Genomic DNA, 8781 nt, shown 5'->3' with positions numbered 1-8781 from the left:
TCAGGACAATTATTTCCTCCCAACAAGAGAGAACTTGATAATCACACGCACATTCTTTTTCTTTATTATTGGTCAAGCAAGAAAAATTGAAATATAATAACGAATAATAAAGATTAAATTCTTTTTGAAATGCATGTTGATTTCAACGGATTTTAAAACCTCCATTTTTTGTGTTTATCTTTCCCTTACATGCTGTATGTCAATACAGACAAAAATAGGCAAAATCAGATTACCCTTACTAAGGTTGTACTTTGTAAAAGAGAGAAAAATATACAAGTTCCAATGGTTTTCTGCGTATTTCCACCTGCCTCCCTACCCTGTTTACATCTTTTAGCTTTTGTATTTCTTATCTTTTACTGACAATAGCCCTACAATGTGAAAGTTCAACTTGACACTCAACTTTCTTCGTAAGCGCAAACTCTACTGCTGGTGATATTTACCCCTTTTTCACATTTTCCCCCTTTTAATATTATTAATAACGCTAAGTTTATTCGTGTTTGAAACACATTTTTGCTAATTATCAAAATTGAATCCCATGACTTTGCAGGCAAGGTCAGACAGTTCATGTTATCGTCACTATAATTCCAAATACAGCGTGTCACTTTGCTTAAAGGGTCGTAGAAAAATTTCCCAAATTGATTACCATATTATTTATCTAATGGATGTTTGATCGAAAGACCCCTTTTTGGACTCTGATTTTGGATTTCTGCATGATTCAACATTTTATCCATCAAAATCTGTTGTAATCCATCCCACAAAATTGGTTCTATTTTTTTAAATACTCAGATGTCTTAGAGAGGCTTGAAAATTTTCAAATTTTCATCAATTTTTTTGACGCATTTTTGCACAAGGTTGCCTTTCTACATGTATAAAATGTATGGTTTATAAGCTAGTATCAGATGCAAATATGTAAAAATCTCAGACAAGCATGTGATCTATGCTTTCCGAAGAAAACAGTGTCTCAAATATGAAGAAAATCGGGAAAATGTCCTACTTTTGCACTCTCTAGTGGCTTCCATGTAAGCTTTGAATCGAAAACGGTCATAAAGCAAGCATAATTTTAAGTTCTTTACTTCAAACTATTGCTATTTTACAATTGTTTTGATTTTTACATTCAATAAGGGGCCACATTTGGTTATTACTCTAAATTGTCCTTTAAGCCGAATTTAAATTTCTTCAATCACTTACATGTACTGTAGATTTTTAAATGTATTATCGCGTAATTTTGCGAGTAATTAAAAAAATTCGCATTGATTATTTTTGTATCGAGAAAGGAAATACTCGCATAAAATGAGGAATCCACAATCATCAAACCCCACGAACCAATATTTTAGTTTTTCTTCAAATCACCAAAACATAAGAATGTACTTACTGTGAGTCAATTACATTATTCCTCTCAAGAAACTTCTTCAAACATGACGGGTTTTATATACCTTTCAATATTGACTGTACAAAATCCTCACATCGATGGCAGCTTTATGCGTTCGATTAGCAATACAGTGTCTGGTTAAACACAATCATTAGTGTCTACTGTACTGTGTAGTCGAATTTAAAACGTCCATTGTCAAGTTCCAATTCACAGTCTTAAATAACTGCTTTGATATGGGAATATATATAGCTTATATAACAGAAGAGGTCTGTTCTTTGATTGTTTAGCAGTTTTGACGTGTTCAAATTTAAAAAGACGATGGAGGAGAAATATAAGCTGATCTAATATGACTTTTTTCTCGATTAAAGTCATTCAACATAAAAAAATGTGTTATTCAAAAATTTAAAAAAAAAACGTAATTTGATATCAATGTACATGTATGACCTCAAAGAGGAAGATTGCGGAAAATAACAGGCATGTCTTAAATCTTATGGTCTCTTTTACGCACCATTACTTTGCATTAACAATATCTGTATTGAAAAAGATTATTCAAAACCAATACAGGGGTATTTGATTTACCCGGTAGTTAATTTTATAAATTTTGAATGAAGCATTTTCTTACTTACTGCTTTTCAGTCAATTCGAAAAAAAATGAAAAACAGAGAAAATACTACATAATATTAACACGCTTTGATTTTAATTAAAAAAAAATATGCTTCAAATTCGAGGATAAAACACGAGACTATTCTACCTGCTATATTAAACTTGAAGGAGAAAAAAATATATATAAATTTTCATACAATTGGTCTTATTACTGCCTTATTCTCCTTTTGAAAACTTATCATAATCAATCAAATTAAATAATTTTAAAGATCCTATCAAAGAAATAGCATATCGTTATTGTTTATCTCCACAAACTAGTAACATGGATATAATTAAGCAAGCACTGAAATACAATGCATTGCAGGAATGACAATAGGCTTTGTCGAATAAGAAAAATTAAAAGGTTTAAAACCCAGTGTATATAGGAATCAATAGCGAAGAACCATCATAATAGTGCAAGCAAAGGGCTTCAGACGTTTCTAGAACTGGTTAATTAGCTAGAAGAGTGTACAGCCATACATTAATGTGAAGAAAATATCGTTTAAATGGAAGTTTTAGTATAAAAAGGTGTACCGTGTTTACAGTGAGTATCATTTATACGAATTCACGAGGGCTTGTTATTACAAACATCTAGTTTAAAGAATGATGATGCATTGGTATATTTTAAAATCCATATCTGTTGCATTTGATGCAATAGAGCAACTTTTGAAATATTACGAAAATGTAAACATTTTAAGATTTTTTAATCCGACCCTGGATTACAGTCGAGAGCAGAAAAAATTAAAGTAAGAGTGCTGGGGTAGTTGGGTAGGTTCAGTGCAGTTCCTGTTGTTAGAGAACTTTTCATATGATATGTAAGCACAGATTTACATCTGATGTGGCCCGTCACAATTCCATCATTTTGTAAAACAATTGGTGTCGTAGTTTTCCTCTAGAATTTGAGAACGAAATCCGGTCAATAATTATATTGCATACCATTTTATAAGTTAAGGTCTTTAAATCTCAAAACGTCAATTTTTTTATTCAACACATTGAAACTTTGAAGCTGTCTTTTCGGATAAACCTCAATTCATAAATAAAAAAAAACAAAATGACAATCCTGGTAGTCCTGTTTGATATCTTATTTGTTAATATAAAATATATCAGTGATTAGGGGCTTTGTCTAGTAGCATTGCAAAAAGACCAAACAATTTGTTTCTTAATTCATTTCTTTTAAAGCAATATGAGCTGCATGTTTGACATCGGAAAAAAATATTGGAAATTTGTAATTAACTATTTCAATGACAGGAAAATAGAACGTTTATAAACTTTTTTTTCATATTTGCTTTGTAAGAACTTTTTATAAGCTTGGATTGAAGCAAAATTAAATTAGTGTCGTCCTGTACAAAAATGATTTCTTATATAATACTGTATATTGGGTTATAAAGAAAAATTTCTTCTGAAATACGCATAAACTTTATTTTGGTCTTATTTGATCATAAAAGTTTACATTACATACAGATTAATCAAAATAACACATTTTACAAGCAAAATAAAATTCTCAAAATGCAGCTCATATTGCTTTAAGCAAATAAAAAAAGAATAAAGCATTACACTGTTGTTTTCATATGCATATAATTTTACTCCACGCCACCTAGCATTTTACTACCAAGCCTGAAAAAACCGAAACTAATACATTTGGGGCTGTAAGGAAATGATTGATAAGGGAGGTATATGATTTTTATTGTATAGAAGGAAACGGAGATAACAAACGGTTTTAAAATCAAAATCCAAAAAACAATACAAGATAGGAGCAGAGCAAACCTCCGAAACATCAGAGGTGGGATCAGGTGCCATAGAGGAGTGAGCATCCCCTGCTGACCAGTCAAACCTGCTATCTGCTCCTTGTCATAATTGTGATATAAAGGAAAAATCCGTCGTCAATTCAGTGTATAAGTCATGGACTAACAATTTGCATGAAAAACGTCAGTCAGCATTTAACTCAATGATAAGATGTATTTGCTGACAAGGTCATTGTATCGACCATGGAACTTGCGAAATGATGATTTTGAACAAGACTGCTGATATTCTTGTTTCATCAACTTGCTCGTCAATAATTTACATCGTTCAAGAAATTGTTCATACGTAGAGCATGCTCTTGAGTAACGAATCAACTGAGATATATATACTCAGTATGTAGATGATGAAGGTATATTGCTCCATAAGTAAGGGAATTTGACTATAAAAAAGTTACAGTCATCACATTTATGATAAAGCTTGGTTGTAAGATTACAATTAATGTCTTTTTCCAGTAAAATATCCAAGTATGAAACAGATGTGTCAGACTCTGTGATATTTTTTATCTCAAGCTCTCCTGGATATATGGTTTTAACGTAGGAATGGAAATTACCATTGTTAATTGACAATACGTCGTCGATATATCTGAAAGTCGAGTTGAAGGTCACAGCAAGTGTTTTCTGCTTTTCACGCATAAGATTTTGCAAAAATTCTGCTTCATATGAATGAAAAAAAGGGCTGCTAACACCGAAGCGCAATCGGTTCCCATAGAAATTCCAATACTAGTAATTTGTTGGGAAACCTGGTGTAAAAAAGAAAAAAAAAACACAAAGACATTGTCAATCAGAAACTCAAGCGTCTTCTTGATATCAACTGCAGAGTACTTGTGTGTGCAATCAGAATCTGTTAAAAGGATAGAAGAGACGTTCCTAAATAATATATAATTTTTTCCAAGACTTTGTCATTGAACAAATACTTCTTTAACATGTTTACTCACAAAAACTGAGGTTCCTTACCAGGCATTTGTGCGAGATACCAGATGATGACAATTCTTATATGATCCTTTTGGGAAAAAAAGTTAGCCAAAATCATATTTTTAGTGTTTCAAATTTTTAAAAACAATAAGACACATGTTTAGAAATCTTAAAGTAAATATAGTCTTATTTATCACAAAAGTTAAAGAAAGAAATTCTTATAAAATCATGCATAGGATATTACAGTATACAGATATTATACAATTATGGACTCTTTTGGTGTTGAATATGGTTTGTTATTCACCAGAAAAATATTCATATTGACCGAGGCGAAGCCGAGGTCAATATGGATATTTTTCTGGTGAATAACAAACCATATTTAACACCAAAAGAGTCCATAGTTGTTTTATTATATAGTCGGGATTTGAAAAGATAAGACATTCAAGGCTGTATGACGACACCATTTTCATTAGTGATCTTCCATTGTTGAAAATAAAAAAAATCTCCAGATTACTGTTTGTAGCCTCCGTGTTTTCCTTTCCGGTTTTTGCTATGTGTAAGACGTCCAAATGTTAAAAAATAATCCTGAAATAGGTTTGAATAATTGTTTTCCTGCACAGATACATAGCTCGCTACGGCCGTTGCAACCATCGTTTACAACGTTGTTTGATAATTTGATTGTGACGTCACAATGTCGTTGCACGCGCATTGACCCTCCGGTGAATACGGCCTAAAATCCGGTGAATATGTAGTGTTATGAACTGTTTGCGTTTGTATAGATTATATAGGGACTATAAATAGACTATATAATAATATAGTTTACATCGTATACTTGTTGCAAATATGTTTACTTTGTGTCAACTGATCTTGTTATTATAATAAAAAAAAAGATAACTGAAAATTGTATTCTCTCAAGCAATTTTATTTCCACTTATGCACTTCGATGTTTTTTTTTACAAGAAATGTTGCAAGAAATTAGAGAAGCCGTGTGTACATGTAGCTGATTGTTGAGGTGTGATAAAAGTTTGAGAGTTACTATCAACAAACAAAAGGAAGAAAAATTGGACTTTGAAGAAAAAGAAGAAATACCAGAAAAATTACAAGAAAAAGAGATTATGGAAATACAAGGGGATTTAGATATTAAAAGAGAAACACGCACACGTGGAGATTTAGATGATTTGCATCGTTGTAGCGATTTCTAGTAATTATATTTACGAGCAGTGGTCCTTTTCATAAACATCCTTACGACTAAGAAAAAAAATTCCTCCCATTCTAGAACAATATCTAAGATGCCAATTATATAATATATTTTTTATATTATATCATACATATATTTTATGATTACATTGTAAATAAAAATTCAGAAAAGCATCTTTATTAATTCATGAGTTACAGAACGGTGAACTTTTTGTCTTAATATTTTTTTTGAAAAATGCCACTGTGTACTCATATATCTTGAACATATTCACAGTTGTAATGCCCTTACACGATTACCTTAATAACTAAAACTAAATTGTAATACAAACAATTTCAAAATATCGAATTCATTACCTTTCTTTTAATGAAATCCTCCGATGAAAAATTAAATAGTCTCATAAAATCATCAGACATAAAACAAAATTGATTCTCATTTTATTCTAAATAAATTTTGTGACTGTTTTACTCATTATTTAAAAACAACCGCAGTACTCCTTCTTAATGACCCTTGATATTGAGTTTAGACAAATATATATCTTTAAGGTTAAAAGGACAATGAAACACTGTTATTTAACTATTTATTTCCTAGTAATGAAGACGTAAAAGGAGAAGATATAGAAGACAAAACAAACCTAGCAGACTTGGATTGTGGTAGCGACTTTTGGTAATGCAAATCTTTTTTTAAACCGATATCGTTACTTGAATTTGTTCAGGAATATTATGTGAATGTAAACTTTATTGGAATTATCTTATTTGACAGCGAATATTTTCAGAAAAAAATAGGAAGTCTAGCTGCCCATTTCTTTTCCAAATGCATAGTATTGTTAGCATTTTTAAATCGACTGTATAAAAATTGGCAGGTAATGGATTCAGAAGGACAGTGAAATTTATATCATAAGTACAGTAAGGAATAGATTGCCAGAAAGCATTCAGGAAGAATTTAAAAATGTTTTCAAAAGCTTAGGTGTAGTCAGAAGTGGAAAGATTCTCCAGAATACACCAAATTTATGACGGTTGTGAAACAGGATAAGAAGCAGGTAAAATCCCCTCCGTTGGTTAATAAGCTGCAGCAAGTTCTAGGACAATTGCTGGTGGCTCTTGACGATGGTGAAGAATGTCCTAGACATGCTCGATGGGGGGGGGGGGGGGTAAGGTCCAGACTGAGTGCAGTCCATGGTAATGCGGTGATATTCTGATGTTGGAGATAATCTTTCACGATCCTGTTCATATGACATCTAACATTGTTTTCTTAAAAAAATGCATCGGCGGCCATTATGGCAAGCAAAAGGACTATATGGGATACAATGTACCGAGATGTTGTCCGGAGCTCTCTCCTATCCATGGTTGTATGTTCAAAAAGTTTATTAATCACTGATATTTAGGCCTCTCTATTGCGACGTAATATTCAGGTAATTGACAATATTTCTTTCCATCGCAATTGAAATTAACAATTGACCTCAGAAGCGTACAACAAAGGCTTCATACACTGCAATTGATTATTTAAAGGTTGCATCAAAGCTCGTTTTCAGACTATGCTTTATTCTCAATTGTCAATATTTAAATGAGTTACAATACATTCTCTTTTCATTCAACCATGGTCAGAATGGCAGATGATCATTCATGTTGGCCGTGAGTTCCCAACCATGGATAGATCCTGTAGCATGATGTCTGGACGATGGTATGCTAATAACAGCCAGGGAAACATCCATTCTCTTGCCTCAGCTACCTGTTCTTTGTCACTGTTGATTGTCAAAAGCACGTGACTTCTAATTCTTTGTTTGGCGGCGCATCATTTCAGTTTATTTACCAACTTATTATCAGTTACTTTCTGTTCATATTTTCCACTCTTTTTAGAGTGGATTTAACCTGCAATTGAGAGGCTTAACATCGTAGACCATCAGTAGCATTCTGTGCAACGCATGACATTGTAATTGATGGTTTTTGATGGTGTTTTTTTCGAAATGCTTCAGCATTATGGAACTATACAAAGAGGTTACCTTTCCCCTTCATCATGTGAACATTTTTTATCATAAACTACAGAACCCCCGACATTTTGAATAGTATATCTGTCTTTTTTACAATACCAAAATTCGTCCGTTTAATCCTAAAAGGAACCTTAAATCTCTAAAGTCACAATTTTATGGAAGAGTGATTTGAACCCCTTTGGTGCTTAATCTAAGTGTTCAATATGTTCAATTTTTGGAAATGCACGTCATAATATGTTTCTGTTTTACAGAAAGAATGAAGTAATAAAAAGGAAACAAATTAATATCTTTTCAGAATACTTTTCATCTTTTGCAAACATGAGAAGTGACCAAGGATACAGTACTTGCACTTCATGTGTATTCATTGAAACACCATCTTACATTCACGTCATAAAAAAAAAACATTGAAATATTTCATACGCAGACCCACCTCCTTAAAATGAAATGCAATAAATTAATAAAAAAGAAAGATGCTATGGATAAAAATCCTTCTCGTTTTTCTCACGTGGTCATATGGTCAAAACAACCTTCAATATATATAATTATTTCAGATTTTGTTTGAAGGCAGTGTTTCTGTTCACGATGTGCAAGGTTATCAAATTCATCTATTTTATTCCAGGCATCCAGACCTGCAAGACGAATCAGAAGAGTTGAGATGTGGTAGCGACTTCCGGTTAGTATTTGTGGTTAATATCTTTTTTTATGCATCGAATCATACTTTTGAAATCTAACTTAAAGTTTATTATTTTTTTTTAAATTTTTTTGACATCTTTTGTTTAATTTATAATAGGTACACAAAGAACGTTAAACATCATATTGCTACCCTAACATTTAAAATTAATTCTATTTCCACATTCCTAAATTTTTTCCTGAAAAC

Source organism: Saccostrea cucullata, unplaced genomic scaffold (genome assembly GCF_032062105.1).
Source record: "Saccostrea cucullata isolate Sc308-1 unplaced genomic scaffold, CSIRO_AGI_Scuc_v1 ctg8212, whole genome shotgun sequence".
Classification (NCBI taxonomy): Eukaryota; Metazoa; Mollusca; class Bivalvia; order Ostreida; family Ostreidae; genus Saccostrea; species Saccostrea cuccullata.
Note: the sequence above shows the minus strand (reverse complement) of the source record.